The following is a 24,781-nucleotide window of genomic DNA, read 5'->3' on the forward strand; positions in this document are numbered from 1 at the left end:
TCAAATGACTAATTATACTATACATGCGATGTATGTGATGATGTAGTTACATGTATGTTTGTATGAAACGGAAGTAAGCTGCAAGAACTTCTGTGTCTGCGCACGCGCCCAGGAGATTTGAGAAGATAAATGCCGCTTGCAAACACAATCGAGGGCTGGAGACTGATTTGAGCTGATCTCCCTTTTCTGGTCTTGCTTGCAAGCAAATGGACCCTTAAGTGCTGACTGATGTCTGTATGTCTGTGATCTCTGCATGCCTCCAGGGAACGAACCGCTGTTTGTGCAACAACAGTCCAGAATTTCAGTGGCATAAATGTGCCTGAAGTTATTTTTCCTGTCCCCTTCTCCTCTGCCTCTTAGGCTGCTCCTTTGGAGAGATGCAGTCCAGCCTGGCTGTCTTAGCTGAACAATAATGTTTATGACATATTTGGACAATGGGCTCCTTTTTCATTTGTATAATGTAACAACAACAGCTAAACTAAGCAGTAGGGGTGTATGAAGCGGGCCCTATTTGATTCAGATTTGGATTCAGCCTGAATCAGGAGCAGTGATTCAATTTGTTGATTCAGACCACTGTCCCTGATTCAATTTGGCCGAATCCAAAACTGAAGATTCGATACCGATTCAGAGAATCAGTGATTTGGACACAGACACAGCTTTAAATGTTTCTTCTACATACCTCTAGGTACCAGCGTGGTTCATGAATGCTGGGGCGGATGAAGCATCCCACAGGAGTGCCGGTGGGGGGGAAGCGACCCTCCACATGCTCAGTAGCAAACCAGGAAGTGGACCAGAAGTACTTCCAGTCCACTTCTGGGTCCACTCGGGGCCCCCTGTGCCTATGTCCAGGTCTGTGTCCAAGCTGTGTCTATGTCCAAATCACCGAAATGCATGTACATGAAACAGGGGCCCTAAGTTGAAGTAGTGTGTTTTTAAAAACACTGCTTCAATTTAGGGCCTTTTAAAGCCCCGTGTCATGCACACACCTGAACTTACCTGCCTTTCCATTGGCAGGGAGGAAAGGGCGAGCTGCTGGCAGGCATAGAGGTCCCTGGGCTGCAAGGGGGGAGGGGAAGTGGCTGGTGCTTTCCTCCATGGCAGTGGTGGCCCCCCCAGGTGCTATCTGCCTGCAGGCACCCAGCTTGGGCGGTCCCAGGAGGCATTGCAGCTGCGGAGGGAAGCACCGGGCCCCTGCACAGCTCAGGCAGGCAGGTAGGCTCTGGGGTAGGTGGCAGGAGATCAGGCTCGCCGCTTTTTTTTTCTTGGGCAAAGCCTGTTTTCCCAGGCTGCTGCCAGGCTGTCTGCACGGGCTTCCTGCAGAGCCGTTGGGCTGCACGGAGCCCAGTGCTTTGCTCCGCAGCTGTAGGGCAGAAAACTAAAACTTGTCAGAGGAGTTTTAGTTTGCTGCGCCCCAAGTCATTTAAGGCACATTACACCATTGAATTTGGTACAACAACTGGAATTATAGCCAAATACACCACCGGCATGTGCAAACACCAACACCATTAAAGTGGTGCAAAAGCCTTTACCCCGCTTTAGTGTCATGCACACATGCCCCTCATTTCATTTATACACAGCCTTGATGGGCTGCTAAATGCTGTGTTATCAATTCCCTGCTGGTTCTCTCCCTAATCAGAGCATCCTGCCAGAGCCTGGCCACCCCCTCTACCCCTCAACTTAGCGTTATGAAAGAGAAGGAAGGGATGCTTTAGCTCCCCCAGTTTTCTAGCATGACCCACTGTAGGCATGTGCCTGCATTTCTTTAGTCCAGAGGGAACGTCTTTGAGCTTATGAAGTTGTTCAGCCTAGCCAGGTTAGACTAAACTACAAAGATTGAATCAATTTAGGTTCAGGCTTTTTGAATGGCTGCTCCCAGACCTTGTGACCACAATTCAAGCACGCAAACTAAGTGAATGGTTAGCATTAGTCTGGAGTAGGAAATAAGCAAAGTGTTTTAAGGCACGTCTGTAATAACTACAGCCTCTGTCATTGTCACTCTGTGCTGTATCATTAACTTGTGAAGTGCAATCAACATAAATCTTCCTGTATTACGTGCATACATTTTGGAAAATGGTCACATCTAACAATATAAATAATGCAAGCACTGAGTTTGGCAATCATGCTTGCTTACTAGAGAATTGGTGATTGCAGAGGCCAGACAATAGTTTCTGCTGTTGAAATTATTTATTCTGTTAATATTGCCTTTACATTACCATTTTATTTCTGAATGTAAATATACTTATTTATGATTTTTAGCTGCCAGTCTGTATTGGAGGAGGAGGAGAACTGTAATGGCTTTCAGTGTACTCCTCTTGAAATCCTTCATTATTACAGACGGTGGTTTCCCATTCATCTAGAAAAAGCTTTCTACTCAGATGTATTTTTGTACATTTTTCCTTAAAGGACTTTTTAAGGTGTCAAATAGTTATTCAGCATGGCGTTGTGATCTGAGGTTATTAAAGCAGCATCTGTGCATAAAGGCTAATATTTCTTAATCACTAATGTCTAAATTAGAGCAATTTAAAGTAATCTCACAGCAAGAAGTTAGGAAATTTCAAGGTCAGGCTTCCTGAAAGACAGAATCTGGCACGTGGAATAGTTAATTACTTTCTTCTTGTCCTTTTTTCTTGTCTCTAGCTAGGAAGTTTCTCAGTTGGGAACTGTCTGTACAGTGCCCAGCACAGTGAGTATTACAAGGACCAGACTAAAGCCTGAGCTTCAGTCCTTGGCTCCTGAACTTACAATTGGGTTGTATCGACAAAATAATTTTTAACAACATAGTCCTTATGGGCAAAGAAAAACTTAGTGTGACCTGAACATAACTGCAATCATGACTAGCACCCAAGTCTAACCTCTTGGTGATGCTGGAACTGAAGAGAACAGTTTTCTTTCCCATGGTGTAACCTGCCATGTTAATAGCCTGTGGAAAGAAATGAGGGGATGAATTGGCCTGCTTGGGAATGTAGTCAGCCTCTCTCAGTTTAGCCTCAGGGAATTAATTGCATTGGCTTAACATGGCAGTTTTACTATAGGATGAGAGCTGCCCTGTAGCTTTGAAAATTAACTTGTATGTTTCTCTCCTGAAATAAAGACCTAGCTGCAGCTAGTAGAAGACCCAAGGTGAAACCCTTGGCCCTGTCAAGATAAAGAGCAAAACTCCAATTGGTTTCAACAGGGACAGAATATCAGCCCAAGTCTTCGAGATGACTGACTGTTGGAAATCAAATTGATCAGAGATGTGCTGTCTTCATTGCATGACTCAAAAAGGAATATAGATCTTTTTCCAGAGGAATGTACAGTAAAAAGAGTGTGTGGTATGCTCTGAAAGATTGAGCTATGCTCCCACATCCTTTGATATCAATGATTTTGACTTTTAAGCAATGTTGTATATACTCATTCCTTCTAAGGACTAATTCTGTTGCATGGTGAAGGCATCAAAATAATGAACAGAGCAAGAGCTAGTTGTGTAGGTGAAAAGGGGGAAAAACAAGCATTTTAAATTGAGATTTGAAATGAGATAGGTCATTGAGGCCTGAAATGGAGTTTGCTGCAGAAAAAAGAGGCTTTGATAAGTTGGGTAAAGTGCTTCAAGGCACAGGCCCTTCATATTTTATGAGCAAAACTAGATGCATAGAAAGTTGACTGGATTTGTAAGTGTAGATGAAGGCAGTAAATTTGCTGGGGCAGCATGTATGAATAACATGGACTGTGGAGGGAAGAGTTTGCCATTTTATAGCTGTCATAATTTGCAGGTAGAAAGGGAAGAATAACAAAAGAAAACACATGTGGTTCCATTTCTTTGGCATTTGATGTTTTCAATAACTTAATTTACTTTGTTTTAAGTACTTACTAAAGGGAAGATGGGTGGCTAGATGTTAAATAAGTGAACTACTCTTTCCTTTATATAAAATGGTTGTACCAAGCCCTAAATATATTATAAGAATTACAGTTCCATTGTTCTGTATAATATCATTTAATCTGAATCATGATCTGCAACTATAGCTTTTATGTGAGGCCATAAATGTCAGGAAAATAAGTTCTCCATAACCATGTGCTCACGGTAGCCTGTTAGAATAGAGGCTTTATTTTTAGCTTAGTCAACAAGTTTATTTTTTCTGCTTTCAGCCACTGAGGAGTGGAAGAGACATTTGTTTACAAGTAGAATGAGACCCTTTTCAATCACTTATTTATGCATCTGGTACAATGCTGTGAACTTAAATTCCAAAGACATCATTCTTGAATGGTAACTGACTGATTATGCAATCACTCTACATGGCAAATTAAGTATTTATCACGCAGGGCCAAATCTTCAGCAAATGTGAACCAACATAGTTTAGTTGTTTTCAATAATATGTAAATTTACACTAGTTGAGGATCTGGTTTTAAAAATGCAGTGCAATCATGGAGTGCATAACAGCTTTTAGGCTCCATGCTGGATGAAATTTGGGCTTAATTCTCATAAAGGTTTTATGCTGAAGGGCAGCCATGTTGGTTTATTTTGTATGGTTGTTTAGTTCTAAAATTGGAGCAAAAGAACTGACAAGCTTCAGATTGGCAACAGACTTTCTCTTGAGTAGCTTTTCTGCAAAGAGCCATTTGACAGTAGTTTAAGTAGACTGTTCATAAGAATTATTTCATTCTTTTGTAAAGCCACAAGAATGGCAATGCAGAACATAGATTCCTGCTAATAACAGTTTTCTATTAACAGTATTAAAACTACAATCTAGAATAAAAGGTTACTAAATATTAACTTAGTCTGGGGATTATTTTGCCCTAAAACATATATATTGCTGTTTAGCAATTATAAATTCAAAAGGCACCTAGATTTTCAGGTATGTGAGTTTCTTCACAGCCTGGTTCCTATATTTAAGTATCTTCAAAGTTAGCAATTGATAGATGAATCTATCCTAAAGATGTTCTGATTCCAAAAATGGTTCCATACATGTTTTCTGGATCTGAACATTTGAATGTGCAACATATTTATTCACTGAGGTGGTGAAGATTGTGAAGAAACGGACTGAAACAATTCTGCCATGTGAGTTGTCCTTATGTTTTCACATCCTAGAGCCAAAGTGTCAAACATACAGCCTGTGGGCTGAATCCAGTCCTTGGAGCCAAGCCATCTGGCCTCCAGACTTTGCCCTCCCTGAGCTGAGCTGGAGGAGCTTCCCGTGGGGCAGCCAAGTGCCCGGACAACGGCTATGGTCCTGTACCCTTGGCAGCACCATGGAAACAAGCCTGGCATCTCAGCTTGTTTCTGCAGCGGCAGGCAAGCGCCTGTGATACCGGGTTTCTCCACACAATGCTGGGGGTCTTCAGTGCTGTGGCTCTTGCTTGAGCACTTGACTGCTGTCTCAGGAGCAAGCTGTGGAGCTTCTGGGGCTCCTGCACCCACTTGGTTGCCAAGCACTGGAGTGAAAGCAGCAGCACTGGAGCTCCAGCAGCACTGTGGGCAGAAACCCAGCACCTTGGCTTGTTCCCACAGCAGTAGCCAAGTGTCCACGATGCCAAGACACTCGGCTACTGCCAAGGTTCTTCACGCTGGGTTCCCAGCTGGACAGGGTGCTACGTGTGTTGGATCCAGCATGTGGGGTCCATGGACCTGGTTCAGCCTGCAGGCTGGTCCCATGCCATTCATCCTGCCCACAGAGCCAGATGAGCTTGACTCCCCTGTCTTAGGGTATTTTCCCTGCCTTGTCAATGAGAATGACAAGGACCCATTTACCCCCAAGAGCGTGATTATAAGTGGGAGGATGTTCTTATCCTCATTAGAGATGGATGAATAACTAAATCTTTCCTTCTTTCCTTCTCTCTTTCTCTCTCTTTCTTTCTAATTGCCTGGAATGAACCCTTATTACATTTTTGATTGCAAATACTCTAAAAATACATGGGACCTAGTATATCGTGTAGACCAGTTACAGACCACTTACCAGGGCCTCAGTTACTGTAGTTTGGGGGCTTTTGACAGCTCTTCTGTGAAACTCTGCCTCTGGTTACAGTTTTCAGAAGCACCTGCATGCTAAAAAGATATTCTCATAATTTGGTGGCATTTAGGCTCCTATATCACTTAAATTTAGAAACTTTACTCCTTAATCTCCTAGGTGCCTTTTACAGACATTACCCTTTGGCTCACAAGGCCTACCTGTGCTCTCCTGGCCACTTTAGCAACTCGAAATGGGTGCATAACTCTTATCTAGCTAGCAGAAGTGCCAGAGTTTGCTTTTTCATGATGAGCATATGCAGAATTCTAGTTTCATTGAACAACAAGATTGTCACCTCTGTTGCTGTCTACATCTTGAGTCAAGAACTCTTCATGTCTACTTCAACAGCAGTCAGTTTCTGCTGATTAATATTTACTCACATGATCTTGCAGGTTAGCAATTGAAACATAAAAGCCATCAAAACAGTTGAGCTTTTTTTTAATCATAGAAGATAATCTTTCATTCTAGAGGGATTGCAGCATTTTGAGAGAGAGAGATTAGTACAATTTGCATAATTCAAGCAATGACGCCATGCATTCCTTTTCAGTGCTGTCATAGCAAATTATTCAAAAGCTTTTTTAGACTCCAGGGAAGATTTTTGCTCTCCATTTCCAGTTTTTGCTCTTAAATACCATTTTTTTCTGGCTAGGGAGATGGGTTTTAATAAAATAGATACATTTCAAAATGTATTTGAAATGAAAGAAAATAAATTATGTACAGAATTGGAACACAGAAGACTTTGCTGGAAAAAGCAGATATTGAAACGGCAAGATAGAGACATTTTTTTCACAGCTCCACATTAATTCTTTTTTTCTTTCAGACTCCTTTCCATTTCCCTCAGGATGCATTGCCCATCTAGCAGGACAGATTTTGCTATTTGGAAGCCTGGAAAAGTTCCATTGCAGTCAGTGGAGCTGTTCTGCATTTACGCTGAGGCAACCAAGCAGAATTTGTGCAGTTACCCTGCCGGTACTGTGTTACTACTCATGTCAGTTCCTTAACGAATTATACCCAGGACAGAGATTACACCATGGTTTAATGAAACAGAAGCTAAGCCAAGAATGTCTATTATTGTACCCTCCTACTTTGGAGTGAATTTAACTTAGTAGGTCTTAGGGAGACACGAAGAGTATTTTAAATGGACATCGTGGGTTGTGTTTATATTATGCCTAAGAGCCAGATTTTTGGTTAAATATCAATATAGGCAGGGTCTTTCAACACTGGGACATTGGAAAACTGTTAAGGTGAAAACTAGGGTTTTAAGTAGATGTCTGCCCTTTTTGGCCAAATATTGGTACAGAGACTGTGTTACACAATAGTAAAAGTCTGGTAGTGCTAGCTAGATAACTAGTATTGGAGGACCACAAATACAACTCTGGATGGGAAAAACTTGTGTGAGGGAGCAGTCTCCCAGGCATAAGTGAATAGATACTGGGAAATGGTAGCATTTATTCACACTTCACCTCCTTTGTGCCATTAAGCTTATAAGGAAAGTGACAGAGAGACATAGAATATTTCCCTTGTGATTGTCCCTAATAGTGCAACTTATGGGACCAGAGAAGTGAAAGTTAAATTGCCCCCTCAGGCTTCAAATGAGTCTGATACCAAGGGATGCTTGAGTGAAGCTCCAATCAGCAACTTCCTTTCTGTGTGTAGCTGGAAAGAATGAAAAGAAGAGTGTTAGATAATTACAGAGTAGATCTGTGGACTAACAATTATTATCAAAGAGAAATCGGAGAACAGACTGCTTCCTCAAGATATAAAAGATGGTACCATTATGTTATCCTGATTGCTGACCTCATTTTCTGTATGGGTAGCTGACAAGGAATGAAAGCAATTGTATTCTCTCCAGTTCCAACATATAGCAGGCTTTTATCACCCTCTTATTTTACTGAGTACATTGAACTTGGCCTGAATCAAAACCCAGTCCCTATAACTCTGAATTTTCTTGTTTAAAAACAAATACATTTTAATTTAAAGGGATGCTGTCAGAATAAAGATCAGGCATGGCATTTCTTGTTCATATTTTATAGTCTTAGATTATTATAACTAGAAGAAATGTTAGGGCCAAATTGAGCTGTGGTAGTTTGTGACTGCAACTGCTTTATAACTTCAGCTATTTGGAAACAATTAGTAGAAATGGTGGGGCTGGAAGGGACCTCAAGAGGTCTAGTCAAACTCCCTGCTTTGAGACAGGGTCAAGTGTACCTAAGACATCCCTAAGAGATGTTTGTATTGGGCAATCACAAATGTAACCCTGGTTCATGAAAAACACATGTACACAACTGCTCCCACACACATATGCAGAATATAGAAAAATGAAAGCCTTTGGTTGACCACCCAAACCTTTGCATAGAAGTACCCTGTGTAGTTAGTTTTCAAGTCAGTTCTATTCAATTCTCTCTGTTTAATTGTCTTCCATATGCATTCTGATTTTAAGTGATACAAACTCGTTTGTGTCCTTGCTGGTGCTTTTTATAAAATACTGTTTTCTACCCAATTGTGTTTATTTTGGCTAGTGCTGCCATTTTCTTAGCAAGAAATCATAGCTGAATAGTAAAAGGTGTAATGTTGATTTAAATCACTCATGCATAACTTTTCAGTGGGATACAAAGAAACAGAGAACCAGAGCATTGCTAGAAGAGAGAACATATTAATCTTTGAAACTGACCTGCATATTAATCTTTGAAACTGACCCACAATAGGAAACCAATCAAAGTTAATGAACTGAGTGTACATTAAAAGGACAATATAGAATACATCTGCTTTAATGGCACTTCTTCAGTCCTTTTGACTGCATCTCCAGGTAACTTAGAAATGATGAATGAAGCACTAAGATTAAAGACCTTGTGGGCTATCATTAATTGAAGTCAAATCAGGGGGATCAGCATTGCCTATCACAGAAAAGAATCTGCAACAAATATAATGGCTGTGATCCACATATTGTAATTTAACAATGGAGAGATGTGTTTAACAGGTGTCGCATCCAATTCCTCCCAGCTGCTATTGCAGAAGGCTTTAATCAGTGAAAATTTCCTGCCAGGTACCAAGTTGCTGAGTTTCAGGCTTATAAAAAGAAAGTGGAAAACAGAAGAATCGGGTATTGCAGTTGAAAGCAATGAAAGGTAGTAATTGCATTCCTATGGCTACTGTCACACAGACGGGGATGTGTGAGGAGCTTTATATACAACTTATTGGAGTGATCCTAGTAGCTCTATAAATATTTCTAGGATTGTGGCTTCTCTTATCCCTTGTGTTACCTCCATTTCTTTAGGAAAGATGGAAGCACCTGTAGGTTCTGCCATGTTGGGTGCTGAATAGATACACAGCAAAGCAATAGGTACTACCTATTTTTTTAAAATCTTGCCAAACTTTTACTTTTTAAAGTCACCTTGGTGCCCCATGAAATCAATGTCTCCATTCCTTTCCCCAGAAAGCATTACCAGTTAGCATCCCAGGTAAATACGTTTAAGTCTGAAATAAGTATGAAATGGTTCCCTATTTGCAAGGGAGGGTCTAGATTGAAAGTGATTTATTTCATATTGTCCAAGGGACTTAGACCTCCAGTTCAACTGTGGCCAAACACTGAAAGCCTTTTTATAAATTTGAGGCACATCTTCTCAGCAAGGACAAATATCTTGCCTCACAATGAGATTCAGTTGTGTTTGTTTCATGGGCCCAAGCTGATCTGCTGCAGAGAGCTCTTCTGGAACGAGTTTTTAGGGTACCAGGTTTCCAGAATGGAAGGCCTGTAGCTGGACAGATGATATCTGTTCATTCACCCAATGGAGAAAAGTCTGCTTTTCATAGAAGCAAGAAGTAGAGCACCAAAGAGCAGTGCACAGCCTCTAATAAATAAGGGAAGTGTCACTGAGGGCTAATGACTTGTACAAAAGTGAAGGGTGTGACTTTGATTGACTGATACATGCATACCTGGCAGTGATTAATCACATTCAGCAGTCCTTGAGGTTAAATGTGTTTTTTTTTTTTTCCCCCTCATTTAAATATTAAACTGCAGTTACTGATGGTACAGCTAATTAAAAATGAGGCAGGAAAAAACAGAAAAATCCAAACATCTGTTCTTCTACTTCAGTCTTTCATTTTTTGGTTCACAGTTTTCCAAACTTCTGAGAGTAATATCTGTATTATAAATGACTGTCAAAAATGTTCCAAACAAGGAAGGAAACTGCTAGTGTTTGCTGCTAACGGAAATGCTCTTGAGTTTTATCTGGTTGAATAAAATATTTATATTAACCTGAAATATAGTAATGGGAGGAATGGAATGCATTGCTCCAAGATTAAGCAAGTGTAGTATTGGCTCTGTGTAAGTATTGGTACTGACTGGTTTCTCGGCAGTATTCTCTGTTCTTCATATCTGCTGTCCTTGCATCTTGCTACTCAAATGATGCAAAACAATGGCAAACCTTCAGCCCACGAAAAGGGGGAATCTTTGGGTGACATAGAGCTATTATGCCAGTTACGGTACCAGTTACTAACATGAGGGAATGTGGCTGAAAACAGGGAAACTGTAAGCAGAGCAACAACAGACTTCTGGCTGCCCTGGGCACAAACATTTTGGAGGATTTGTACTCACTTAGCCTAACCCTCACCCCCCTGACTCCATGTCCTGGGGCCCTGTGTAAGTGTCCTGGTTGCTGACCACAAATTCCACTCTGGTTGGATGTTGGAGTTGTCCTGAAGCTGCTCTTTTTAGTGTTGACCCAAGAAGTTCAGCTGGAATAATGTCTTTGAGATTGAGACTGTTGCTGCCCAGGAACTTGCAGCTCAGTGTGGCACCATTAGGATTGGTCACTAGTGGCCAAAACCTCAGGGCTCTCCACTTCTAATGCTTACTGCTGTCAGAGTAGCATGCCTGTTGTGTAACAGAATACCTGCTACCCAGCCATTAGCAAAATATAAGATGGGAGGATCCCCCCGGCCCCCCCCCCCCACCAATTCAGCATGAGGGGGAAAGCTCATTTTACACTTGCATATAAGGAAACCTTATTAAATACATTGTCTATCATTAAACTACTGCCAACATCAGCATGTGATCAGTAATGAAAAGCAATAATGAAGTTGATTCAGTGCAGCCAACACTGGCAGGAGAAATACCATGAGGTGGTTTTTCCACAAAGGTCAGATCACCTTGAGTGGCATAGTGTAGCGAAGGGTGGAGACCTATCCAATACACTGTGCACAGGTCCCCCAGTGACAGTCTACTGTAGCCTCCTATAGTCTACTATAGGAGTATCTCAAATACATACCTATTTTATGGAGATGGAGGATTTCTCTCTAGCTTGCAGCTTTGGCCAGTGGGCTAAGCGCTGGTGAGACTCGGGAGCATTTGAACTCCAAGGCCTCCAGGCTTGGGGCCTGCACGTAGAATACTTGCCATGGATTTGGGAGTCTCTGAAGAGTCTGGGAAGGAGGATACTTGCTGACATTAGCACCACACAGACTTCAATAAATGAGTACTGCTTAGTCAATAGAATTCAGGACTGGTTTGGCTAATTTGGCCTGAGACACAACATTAAAAAAAAAGTTTGTATTATATAGAAGTAGGTACAAAAGTGCTGCTTAGAAGTGTAGAGTACCTGTGCTAAAACTTGCAGCAGTTTCAAAAAAGGTAAAATCCATCAATTCTGGATGAACTAAATTATTACAGATATGTTTATTTCTAAGTTATTGTTTTCACATTTGCCCCTCATTTCAGGGAGAACAGGGTCTGATAGTAAAGGGTGGAAGGGGCTGCTGGGGGAAGAAGTTTGTGGGGGTGAGGGAGGTGCAGAGAGCAGTGGGGCTACCTGACCCTGTAAATTTATTTTCCCTGCTGTAGCAGGGAGACAAATTCAAGGCAAACCTCCAAAAATTAAAACAAATTTATGAATTTTCCATATATAATACCTACTTATTGGGTGGTCATCTTATATTCAGGTAAATACGGTACATAGAATGTCTGTGAGTTAAAGAGATGTCAATAGCGATCTAGCGGGTGAGCCCCCGAGAAGACCCAAGCCCATAAGAGGCTTTGAGAGCTCTACCTTTATGAAAAGAACCCTAATTAGAGTAGAAATAGATCATGCTCTAGTCCTTAAAGTTATCCTGGCATTGCTAAATATGGGGGCATCAAAGAGTTAGGTATGTGTTTGAGTGTCAGTTGGGGGTCAGCCAGGTATTAGCACAAGGTCAGGGATTAGTTAATCATTAGTATAAGGTCAGGGATTAAAAAGTCAAGTGTCGGTTGCAGGTAAGAAAGGCATCTGGCCATTTTTGTAACGCTCTGGTACTGCGGAACAATACAAGCTATATTTAGTTGTAGGTAGTTTTGGCATATGTCATAATTAGGTTTTCATTGAGCATTTCTTGTTTTGACTCTGACATGTGCCATTCTGCACATGAAACAGCATAATGGCATCAAGTCTAAGAAGGCACAGATTTATGTGCCCTACTTTAAAATCTGTTCCACTGAAGAAGAGTCAGAAGCAAGTCTGTGTAGGTTTGAATGGCATATAAGATTTAGGGAATTGGTGGTATTGTAAAACATTTTCAGCATTATTATACAAAAGCACTGAAAGGATCTGAGTACTGAAACACAATTCCATGTGGGTCTGCCACTATCTACTATGTACCAATTAACTGAGGATTAATGTGGATGTAAAACCATGACAATAATGAGAGATTTCACAAGGGCCTTACAGTTTTACTCTTCACCTCATCAGTAAAAATAACACTTGCAAAGGCTCAGCCATGTTGTGACTTACCAAGAAGGCTTGAGTTCAAATTATTTTAGGATACAGATAACTCTGTGTCTATAGACTCATTGGAAGCTATGGTGGATGCCCCCAACCTCTCTCTCCCTCAAAAAGTTAATCATGCAGTGGGGCACAAATCACTACTTTGGTTTGTCAAAGCTTCTATGCTGTTACAAGCAGGGATGTTAATGACTAGATCAAAGGATGCTGCCAGAATAGTCACTACCTGTCCTTTGGAAGTAGCAAAATCAAAATTTAAAAAATGATGAAGTGTTTTGCTAAATAGTAAATGTAGTTAAGAATTAGGAAAGCCCACATGCTGAATAAGGAGTATCTAAGGAACTCTGCAAGTATTAAATGCCTGTATTATATCTGTAATAAACTGAAAGCAGCCTGCTATGTTGCCCAGAGTGTCTTAAAGAGGTCTTCAGTGCTTCATGATATTGCCTACAACAACAATTGCCAGGTCAGTGCTTTGGGATTTTATGAGTATTCAATCACAGAATTCAGAAAGTGCAGCATCCAGTCTTCCTCCCTTGCAAGATGGAGTCTACAACTGTTAAAATCCATTGGTCCATGTATGTTATGCATGACCCTGTCAACAGAGAGCTCGAGCATGTTACTGTTGGAAGTTATTTCCAACTAAAGGAACCTTTAACTCAAGCTTCTTTTAATTATATCAATAACAAATTGGTTTCTATTAGGCTTTTGACACACGGACAGAAATGAAATAGATACTGTATATTATTCCATTCCAGGGTTTTAAGCATGATATCATATCAGGCAGCTGCAACATTATGTCTAGCCAAATTGTACAAACAGTGCATCTACCTTGTAACAAACTGCTTCCTCCTCACCACACATGCCAGTGCATTGCCTTTGGCTATTTAGAAACAAATATCATTTCATGAGCATTATATTCTAATTTCTTATTACTTTAAAATGCTTCATCAATTCATCAAAGTGACCAGTGTTTGGTGTTGCCCTTTGCAACCTGATGAGATGGAGCAGTGTGTTCTAATGAAACTATTTGTGTAAATTAAAGAGTTTCTCAGGCTAATAGACATTTGGTTTTCAGTTAGCAATCAGCAATATGTATTTTTTTTTTTAAATCCAGGCAGGGAATGATCAAGAGGAACATCTGTTTTTTTGAAAATGGCAATTTAAATTTCAAAGAAACTATTTACATTTTAATAGCCCAATTCTCTAAAAGTTCCTGGGGTCTGATGCATCTGATTAGAAGAATGAACTCTAGCCCTACATTTTGTATTTGGTATTCATTACAATAATAGTCCTAATGAAATTATCTGGTATTAATGTGGATGCATGTAATGTGCAATTACAGAAGGTTTCCACTGTCATTTAGCAATGAATCAATGTAACATTTCTTTAACTTCAGCAGTGAACACACAAAAAAGAACAAACATCCAAAATCTTTCTCAGGAGAAGGAGCAAATTTTAAAAAGTTTATTTCACTTCTCTTAATCGGAGACACTTACTGTTCTCAGCCTCTTTGCCAATGTAACTGGCTAAAAACCTAATTCTGCTTTCTTGGTAGTCAAACCTGGCAGGAAATGGATGGAGGGCTGTGTCCTGTGAAGCGCACTTCCATCAAGAGCTTGACACAGAACACAGGATCTCACCATTCTCTGGCTTTCGTTGGCCAAGTGTCTCGCTCCCTTTTAAATGCTTGTCCACTGAGAATGGTAATTGCTATTACCTATTAGTTACCAGCATTAGTTCACAGGGCAGAGGTCTATGAGGTGGATTTGTAGATCCCAGTCTCTTAAGGTTGCAAAGTCGAGCCTTCAGTTTAGGAGGACCCGTATAAACACTGTGTATGCAATTTTGGCCCCTGAATGCAAATATATAATGTTATGGTATTTAATTACATCAGCTTTGCCTTCTCTAATTCTCAAAGCAATCTTATCCCTCTGGCATTGTTGTCAAAAAGGCAAACCCCAAAAGATGATAGTGTCACTTGTAGATTAAATGCCATCCCACTTGACTTCTAGTTAAGAAAGGTATCATAAGCTCATTTTTCTTGTCTGTCCATGGCTGTTGATACCAACTTGGTTTTGAAGTTGTTGGTGACCATGACTGCCAAATGTGTAGCATCATTGCTTGGCAAACTTCCTCTTTAATCTACAGCCTTCCAGCTGAATATTTGTACCAAGAAAGTGTCAAAACCAAACCAGTGCTAATGGCTGAGTTTGGCTACTAACACTTCCCCTGCTGATCTTGCCCTATTTTAGTATGGAGCAGCTGAGGAAGAATTGGCATTAGATTCAAGAACTGGAAAAATCAGTGAATCCCACAATGTTTTCTTTTGCTAGTGTACGATAAAGTGGGAGTGACTGGTTCTATAAGTATGTAGCTTTGAGAAGCTTGATATCATGACATTTTATAGAGGCCCCTGAGGAGTCTAAAAATAACGATGACTGCTGCTGTACAGTGTCTACCTCTATGCTTCCCCAACTAAAGGTCACGGTTTGAAATGGGAAGTGGGATTGTGGGTCTCAAACTCAGTGACAGCACTCAGCCTTAAACAGGAAATGGGATTGTGGGTTGACTGACAGTGGTGTCACTACTTGCAAAAATCGGGAGCTACTGATCAACATCTTTGACACATTCTCTATAACTCTTCAAGTATAACATAACTGTCAGTTATTCAGTGTTAGCTTTCCCTGACATTTATCACCATGGTATGTAAAGACCATAAAGATATCAGTTGCTTTTTCTTTCATCTTGTATATTTCTAACATTTTCATCAGAAGTCCAGAACATCTGATACAGTGCTCATTGAGGTCAGTGGAAGAGCCCACACTAATTTCAGTGGGCTTTGGGTCAGGCCTTACATCAATTCAGGCAGTCTCGGAAGAACCAGGAGCACAATGGAGTTCTGATTCTCAGGTCTGCTCTTGAAATCTGGTGAGAAGCATTCTCTGTCACGCAAATTCAATCCAGAGGAAATGTATTGACTGTAGGGAAGTTGTTCCAAAGTAATACATGGCAAAATCTTACTGAAGTTCATTTTAGGGTAACACAGTAAAGCCTACCACTTTGTTACAGAAAGTCATTGGCCTGGATGACTTCCCACTACGAGATGGGCTCAGCTTGCTGTGGGACTCACTCCACCAGGAATTTGTCTTGGATCCCTCCATAAATGGAGGATCTGTGCATCTGCATCATGTCCTCCCCCTTGGACTCCATGACCCACTCCAGATCGTATCTAGCAGAGTAGTTACACTGAACCCTCCAGTCAGTTCCTGACCTTTTTTTGGATTATTCAGGAAGCTCCACAAAATCGATAATGCATATTAAGGCTTTCCATGAAATGTAGACCCAGAAGGATAGATGATGTGCATTTCCCTCTCCTAAACCCTATGTCCCTGAAGCACTATTTCTAGGATTGTGGCAGGAAATAGGAGCAGTGGACATGATGGATCTTTGTTTCCATGAGAGGAGAGAGAGAGACCTGCACAAGAAAGGGATCCAGATCAAAACCACTGAAATAAACAGAAAAGGGAATTTCACTTAAATGGAGATGTTTCTGCTCTGTTCTACTCTAAACGAGATTAGAACAAAGTTCTAAACATGCAGGACATGAAGTTTATATTATGTAAAAGAGCAAAATTTCAATTGTATTCTTCATGTTATAATCTTAATCAAACAAATAACTTTTGTCCCTGTACAGGTAATAAGCAATAATTGTCTTGTTATTGCAGTAAATAGCACCATCTAGGGATCAGGCTGGTTTTGAAGGGATATATTTAAATTCTGTATAGCACGAATTTTTTGAATGTCGACAATATAATGTAAATATACTGCCTACACAGCTATATATACTGTGTATAACCAAATAGTATAGAGCTAGAATTTGTATACAAGTATTTTTTTCATGTTTACAAGCTGTGAATGTATACATGAGAATTTCAGACTTGCAGAATTGTTCAGAATAGTAGACATCTGAATGGGTTATCCCAGCCACATGACATGTGATTAAACTATACTCTTCCCACCCCCCCTTCCATTTAACATTTCCATTTAATGAAACATCTCCATTTAACTGAAATCCCTTTTTCTGTTTATTACTGATGGTCAGAAACAGTGGTTTTGATGCATATGCCAAAAGTTTAGCCACTATTCCAGGCACCACTGAACAATAACACTGAAGAAAACAGGGAATGTTACCTGCTTTTTATAGCCCACCCTAACCACCTCTGTGGAGAAGAGAATGGCAATAGCACTTGCTACCATTGTGAGAGCCCACAAACCACTGCTAAGATCTGAATTGTTATGATTGGATATTGTTTCAAGGCTACTGTGAAATTGTTGGACCAAATTACTTGCTGATGTGCAGGCAGCACTCTCTTGCCTTCAACAGGATTACAACAGTTTAGATGGGCAGAGAATATAGCCTGTTCCCTTGATGTGATGCAGTACCCTTCTCTCCTGTTTCCTGTAATGGTCCCTTAGTCCTTATCTTCATAAGATTGGTTCAGGAATGGCTCACTGTGGGGTTCAGCTATCTCTGCAACACACTCCTTATCCTGACACCCCCAGGAAGACTCTCTGAGCTTGGAGGGATCTATCTTTGGAACAGGCAGTTGGGTGTATTGTTTCATTTCAACCCACTAAGTAAATCAACAGAGGGTTGGGTTGGAGGACTGATCAAAAGTTGTGAACTTCACAGGAAGTGAGGATCATCCAAAACCTCCACATTTTCTGCTGTGAGTGCAAGGTACATTTCTGTCTTAACTTGTGTTCTGATGTAGACATGGTCATGTCCATGTGTTTGCATTCCCATACATATAAAACCATTTCCAAGTCATAATGTTCCTGCATATACCATTTCCCTTAGAGGTAATGCTCATGTAATAGATGTTAGTCACATTGCTTAACTCAGTATGGGTAAGAGGCTCAGATACTGTAGTAATAGACAAGGTATAGAAAATTTCTATAGAGTTTAAGTGCCACAGGCTTTATCCATTTACCAAGTTTGTCCCTGTTCTTGTGGAATATTTGGGTCTCCCAGGGGCAGTTGCTAGTGCCTTTGGAGCTCAGTTCGTTGCGTCTCTCTCTTCTTCCTCTATCTCCATATGGGGATATAGCAATCTGAAGTTTAATAGCAGTTTTCATTAAAAGGATAGATAGACATATTTAGTTGTTGAGTAAAGAGCAAGAGACAATGACCTTGACATCAAGGAAACAGGTGGGCACAGTAAGATCAAAATAACAGTGATAACTGGGTGTAAGGAAGCACACACACCCATGCCTGCTCTGGCAGGTTTCTAAGGCAGGGGCGGACAATTATTTCAAGCAGCGGGACACTTACTCAGTTTTGGCAGGCTGTTGAGGGCTGCATGGGTAGCCCTGCCCCTTGACAGGTGCCCCTCCCCATGTCACCATCTTGGGACCAGTGTCCCAGGGCCAGCACCGGTAGGGCCAAAAGCAGGGGACAGGCTGGCAGGGGTCTGCGGAGCCAGGCTGACCCAGCCCCATAGAGCCCCTGCCGGCTGGGACCCGCACTCCTGCCACCCTGCTCTGGGCCCCACCGGCGGTAGCCCCATGCTTCCACTGGCTCCCCACCCACTCACTCCTAGTGCCCCCAGCGCTGTGGTACAGGCAGGAGGCAGCACACAGCCCCAACCCCCCGCTCACCAGCAGAGAAGAAGCTGGTGCTTGGCACAGGGAAAAGCAGCACCTCACCTGCCCCATGGCCAGCGCTCCATGCTGGAGCCACTTGCAGCCCACGCAGGGCTGTCTGGAGCAGGCACAGGCAGCCCCATCCAGGCTGTGAGAGGCTCCAGCACATGGTACCAGCCACGGGGCGAGTGAGGGGCCACTTTTCCCCACACTCAGCACCAGCTTGTAACCCAGCCCGCTGCCAGCCTGGGCTCCAAGCTGGCTCTGGGCTTGCCTGTTGGTGGCAGCAACTGCAGCCCCCCAACTTGCTGTGCAGAGCAGTGTTGGCTGCTGTTGGCTGCCCAGAGCTTGCACACTGGGCAGCCCACAGGTGGCAGTGGCAAACACTGCCTGGCACAGCAAGCAGGGGGGGGCCGGAGCTGCTGTCACCACACACAGTCCTGATGGGGCCAGCTTACAAGGTGGCAGCCCCAGGCAGGCTGCTAGCAGCTGCAGTGCAGGGTGCTGGCCACAGGGCAGGTGAGGGGCCACTCCCCCCTGCCCCGCTCAGCTTTTCCCAGGGCTTGTTCCCTGTCTGGGGTCCTCCCCCACCCTTCCCCCTCATCTGCAGTTCCAACACAGGGCAGCCACACGGTTCCAGGCCAGAAGCCCTGGGTGGGGCTTCTGGCTGTGGGGGCGGGGCCGGGCTGGCCCTGCTGTTGTGGGAGCCCGCTGGGCTTCCCCTGGGTACTACTGCACATGGTTCCTGTCATTTTCAGATAGATATGAAATTTTCTAAATTTTTTAGGGGGCCTGTGGGCCAGATTTGGCTTGAGGGCTGTACTTTGCCCACCCTGTTCTAGGCATACAGAGCACCACCAGAGGGCTCTCAAACTATTTAAAGGGATACTACTCAATTTGGGGATGTCAAACCAGCCCATTCTGTGGAACAGTTTTTTGGGGGTTTTTTTTTTTGAAAACTCAAACAGATGCAATCTGGTTGGCTGGAGGAAAGATGTTACCATTAACTCTTTGTAAAGATTACAGTTATTCATAATCTTTGGCTAGGTGTGTATGACACTTTAAAGCATGCTAAATGCTTTTGCACCACTTTAATTGTGTCAGTGTTTTCATGCCTTGGCAGCGTATTGCGTATTAATTCCAGCCGCTGTAGGCAATTCAGTGGTGTAATACACTTTAAATGACTTGGGACACAGTAAACTAAAACTCCTTCAAGGAGTTTTAGTTTCCTGCCATACAGCCATGGAGTGAAGCAGCTGCACCCAAGAAAAGTGGCGAGCCTTTGATCCTTTTTTTTCCTTCCCCCCCTGGAGCCGGCCTGAGCTGCATGGGCACCCAATGTTTCCCTCTGCAGCTGTGGTACCCCCCTGGGACTGCCCAAGCTGAGTGCCTGAGGGCAGTGTTGCCTGGGGGGGTCCACTGCTACCACGAAGGGAAGCACCAACCCCCCACTGCAGCCCAGGGACCTCTCTGCCTGCCAGCACCCGGAGAGGCAGGTAAGTCAGTGGGGTGTGTGCATGACACGGAGGTTTAATCAGCCCTAAATTGAAGCGGTGTTTTTTTAAAACCCACAGCTTCAATTTAGGGCCCCAATTTCATCTACACATGCCCTATAAAGATATAGAAAAATTCCTTTTATTCTAGTATGAGTGCCTTAGAAGTTCTTAAAACTATGGACACTGGTATCTCTTTTTTTTTTGTAGGAAGTCCCAAGTTGGTTTATGGCTTTAGGGGCAACGTTACCCAAGGTCCCAATGATGATGTCAACTTCACCACTATCTCCCTAGTGCCTGCATATCTGCTGAGCCCGAGAGGGCCTGATACAAGGCCTGCTGAAGCCAACAAAGAATTTTGTGAGGTTTTTAAGAGGCTTTGTTCAGACCTAGCGTGTGGTTGGCTGGCAATTATAATTCCTGGGTTCTTGTGTTTTGCTAGGAATCAGTATAATTTCAAAGTGCCGTATACATTTTAGCAGGCATAAGCTATAATTGTTTAGGGGAGGAATTAATGCAGCTGCTATCATATGTAGTATATTAGTAAATACACTCAACTTGAGATGCTCAATTGCTGTTTAAACTAAATATCCATGTAATTTTTTTACACTGGAAAAGATTAGGTGGGCATGTTTCCCACTCAGTATCGTTCAAAGCTTCAGCTTGTGTTTAATTAAGATGAATATTATGTTATGTCTTTCATTTTCAGGTCTGTTAGTTTTTCATTACATTCCTATTCCAAACTAAAACTAGTTCACAGATTGCTTGATGCCTAGCAGAGTGTACTTTGAAATTTGTACATTTGAAATTTTATTTTAGAAAGTTGTCAGCCCCTTTTCATTAGCTGGAATATACATTGTTGTCTTTAATAATCACAATCAGTAAATGTGAAAAGTTGGTATGACCTTTCTAGCCAATGTCAATCAAGTTCAGATTATCTACTTGCACACAAGAATATATCACGATGGAGGTAGGAAGCCACTGCATGCAGATTAAGCTGGTAATTAAACTAATAAGAATTATCCTGAAGATTTCTGTATGAGCTAGTATATTTTTTATTTGAGGGCAACTTATATATTCAAAATATTGTTTTAATTAAGCAGCTGCTATGTAGATGCACCTGATCTCTGTTAAGCTATTTGCACTCATAAATGTTAAAGTTTGACTGTATTAGTGAAATTATATTCATTAATGCAAATTGCATGCAGTTAAAACTCAGTCTTTACTGTATTTATATAAACAGTGTTCATATGGCATGCAGTTATTATGAATGCATTTAGGATTAGAAACGTAATGTAATCTCTTCTACCATTTGTTTGAATATATCTGCTTCTTACAAACTTGGGGGAAAACTGCTTATCAAAGGAGCATTCAGGAATTTCCTTTCTCTTTGGTACTTCTGACAGCAGTCAGACTTCTGTTTTGAGGGGCAGTCATTCTGCATGGGCTTTATATAACAATGCTGTGTTGGCCTTCTGTTAAAATAAATAGTATAAGTCGCAGAGTTTTGTGGAATCAGGCTGTGGATGCTTTTAAAAAATACCCGCTCCCTTATAGGAGAGTATTTATTTTTGATAAAGTGACAAAAACCTAAAAGAAAATAGATATGTAACAGTTTGCTTATATAATATAATATGGTCGGGTATAAATGTTCCAGTTACCATATTTAATGTTTGTCTAAGTGCAGCATGTGAATCATAAATGTCATTAAAAATCCCACATTAAGTTTTTATGAGGCTGGATAACACAGGTGGTTTTCTTGAACAGTTCGATGGTTCCTTGTATTGCTTTACATTCAGACTGGGAGTGTTTTCCTATCATGCAAATGTAGTCCCTATGTACAGTACATTATCTAAGGGCAGATCAAGCTATCACCAGAACCCTAAGGTTTTGTGTCTTCAATTCTGTCACCCTTTTTGCATGTTTTCTTATCCACTATAAACCATACATTGAGAAATTAAAGAGCAGCTGGTGCTTCATCTTCTAATAAAACTGTTTAATACCATGCTTTAATACCTGTTCTTGTGTAATTTTCAGAGTTTGGCCCCAGTCTTGCAATGAATGCCACAAGACCCCACATCTATGCAGATGTACTGCCTACAAGAACATAACTCTTCTAATGCAGACAGTTCTGCTAAATTTCATGGACTAGGCAACTCCAACATTCTCAGTGCCTGTTACCTGCACCGTGATTACTATTTTCAGGTTAGTAACAGCTCACCACTTTGCTAGAAATTTACAGTTGTCTAATAAAGGGGAAAAAATAACACCTCAGGCAAATAGTTATGTGACATTAAGTGCCTTTTGTAAGCGGACAACAGTGCTGCCAAAGTTTATCAGCTGCCTTGATTGAGCTTAGGTGATAGCACACCTAAGAAGAATGCAGTAAGTACAATCTACATTGATGTTGCGTGTCAGTCCGACTCTGTGGGTCAGGACCACCCTTGTGGTCCCCTGAATGAAGGAAAAGATTCTTTTCATCTTTCTCTTTCTAACTGTGCAGCCATAGAAAGTCTGTGTGTAATTAGAGCTGTAATTATACTTATTTGCTATTTCCATCAGCTCTATGCTGGTGTCATTAAAGAGAACATGGAGATCAGCAGAGATCCTGGTTTTCTCTGATTTAAAAAAAAAATCCCCAATTTCAGATTTAAAAAAGTAACCCCAAATCCACATTTTTCCATGATTAAAATCAAACACCACTATATCTATTTATTTGCGGCAATTCATTTTAATCTTGGAAAAATGTGGATTTGGGGTTACTTTTTTTAACTAAAAAATTTTTGTTGTTGTTTTGTTTGTTTTTTTTATCAGAGGAAAGCAGGATCCCTGGTGATCAGCCTCTTGGACAGTTTGAATTATTATTGTGCTATTGGACTGGGATGTGATAGCTTTAATGGTCTTTCTGTTGCCTGCTGGATGTACAACCTTGCAGAATCCTTGAGACATCCCTTTCCAAATCTTGACCATGGTTTAAGAATAACAAAACTCTACCATTAGATAATCCAGCCCATGATTTTCACTCAGCCTTGTACATGCTGGATCAGGATTTGGGGGCAGAAAATGTAGAGGTGATATGTAAAGTGGTTTGTTTTCAGGTTAGTAACTGAGTGCAAGTAAGACAGTCTAAATCTGGTGGTTTACACTGAATAAGGTGGGGTCTGGCCCATATGCCTGGGTGGATGAGTCAAGAGACTGCCTTTTCATTGTGAATACCAGACTGTAGCTATGTGTCTTTTTTTGAAGGAGGAAGCCAGCCCAAATGATATAAGGAAGCACAGCTATAGTTGTGTCTGAAGTCAAATGAAAGCAATCCACAATTGGAGGCATGTTCCACATCCACTGCCCAATGGCTGCATCCCTGTGCTTCCGTCTGCCCATGCAACCACCCATTGGTGTGGGAAGAAACGAGACAAGATGAATGAGATAGTTCACAGACTCGGGTGACATCAGTTTGTCTTTTTTTAATCCACTGGACTTGAAATGCAGTCTTTGAAAAAGAAAAAGAAGTGAGATCTTGACGTTGTATGACTTGGCACTGCTGGCAAAGACTGATGTGCCAATAATTTGGCTCTGCAACAGCCCTTCCCTCCCCAGCACTTTTCAAACAGGGAAAATGGTAATGCTGTTCCATAGGGTATTGGAGCCTGCACATTCCTGCTCCTCTTCACTGAGATGCTTAGGTAGGATCCATTGTGCTAGACCCTGCTAAAGCTCTGCCTGAACAAGCCTGGCTCTACCCCATGCCTGCCACAGCACTTGTCTTGAGGATTGCAACAGATACAACAGGAGTGAAGGGCCTGAAGCAACAGCACTCTTTGTTCTGTCTTCTGGGATTGCTTGCACAGGCTCTGCACCTTTTCTGTGGGGCACCTTCCCTGGGAAGATGGTGCTGAAGAAGTAATTTCATGGCCCTGCTTTTCCTTCTCTCTAGCCTGCCAGCACAAAGGAGGGAGTCATCTTCATTACAGATGGATGGGAAGTAGAGGCTTCTTCCTACATGTGCACAGAGTAGCAATGACTGAATATGCTTCTTCTAGGTGCAGACTCTGTGGTGCACCTCCTAGGATGCTACATGCCTCTTCAGAGGTCCCTACTCTGGGCTGGAGCTTAAAAGCCCTCACTGCAGCGGTTCCTTTTCTTTTGACAAATTTCTCCTCCAGAGCAGAGAGCCTGATTAGGCTGTTAAAAGTAGAAGTGAGTGATTGGTCTGGCAAATTGATCTAGACCCTCTCAAGTAAGAGTCTGAATTTCCCATCTTTTCTACAACTCAGGATGGAGTTTGATCATTAAATGACTCCTCCTGCCCTTGAGAAATATGACAGCGGGCTTTGAGATTCCTTTCCATCATTGGTCCTCTTTTGTAGCAGCGCATTAGCCACTATATTTTCAAAGCAGTGTGCAGAGATGCAGCCACATCACTTCAGCTAATAACAGCAGAAGAAGCACAACCAAATCCAGACCTACTCCTTTGAAAACTTGCCCCTTGCTGTCTTGGGGTTAGCTATAGAGAAATATCATTTATTTTCAGCTGATTAAATTATCTTCTGCAAGCCACTTCTGTATTGTCAGGAAAACAATATTTCTACTCTTGTCCTATGCCTCCACTTAGATGATTCATGGGTGTGAAATCTCTGAATTATCACTTATATCACTGAAAGTTATAAAACTTGCAGCTTTGGATTAAGTGAATGTTCATGTCAGAATGTGTTTTGGCATAGTTACAAGGAGGTGGGGAGAAACCGATCGCTGAGCCTTTAAAACACAGAAGATTCCTGTTTGTGCATTCTGTAGTGAGGAAGCCAAGAACATAGTTTCATAGTTTCATAGTAGCTAGAGTCGGAAGGGACCTAGGTAGATCATCTAGTCCGACCCCCTGCCTGAGCAGGAAAGAGCACCGGGG

The sequence above is a fragment of the Crocodylus porosus genome, unplaced genomic scaffold (genome assembly GCF_001723895.1).
Source record: "Crocodylus porosus isolate Cpor-Errol unplaced genomic scaffold, CroPor_comp1, whole genome shotgun sequence".
Lineage (NCBI taxonomy): Eukaryota > Metazoa > Chordata > Crocodylia > Crocodylidae > Crocodylus > Crocodylus porosus.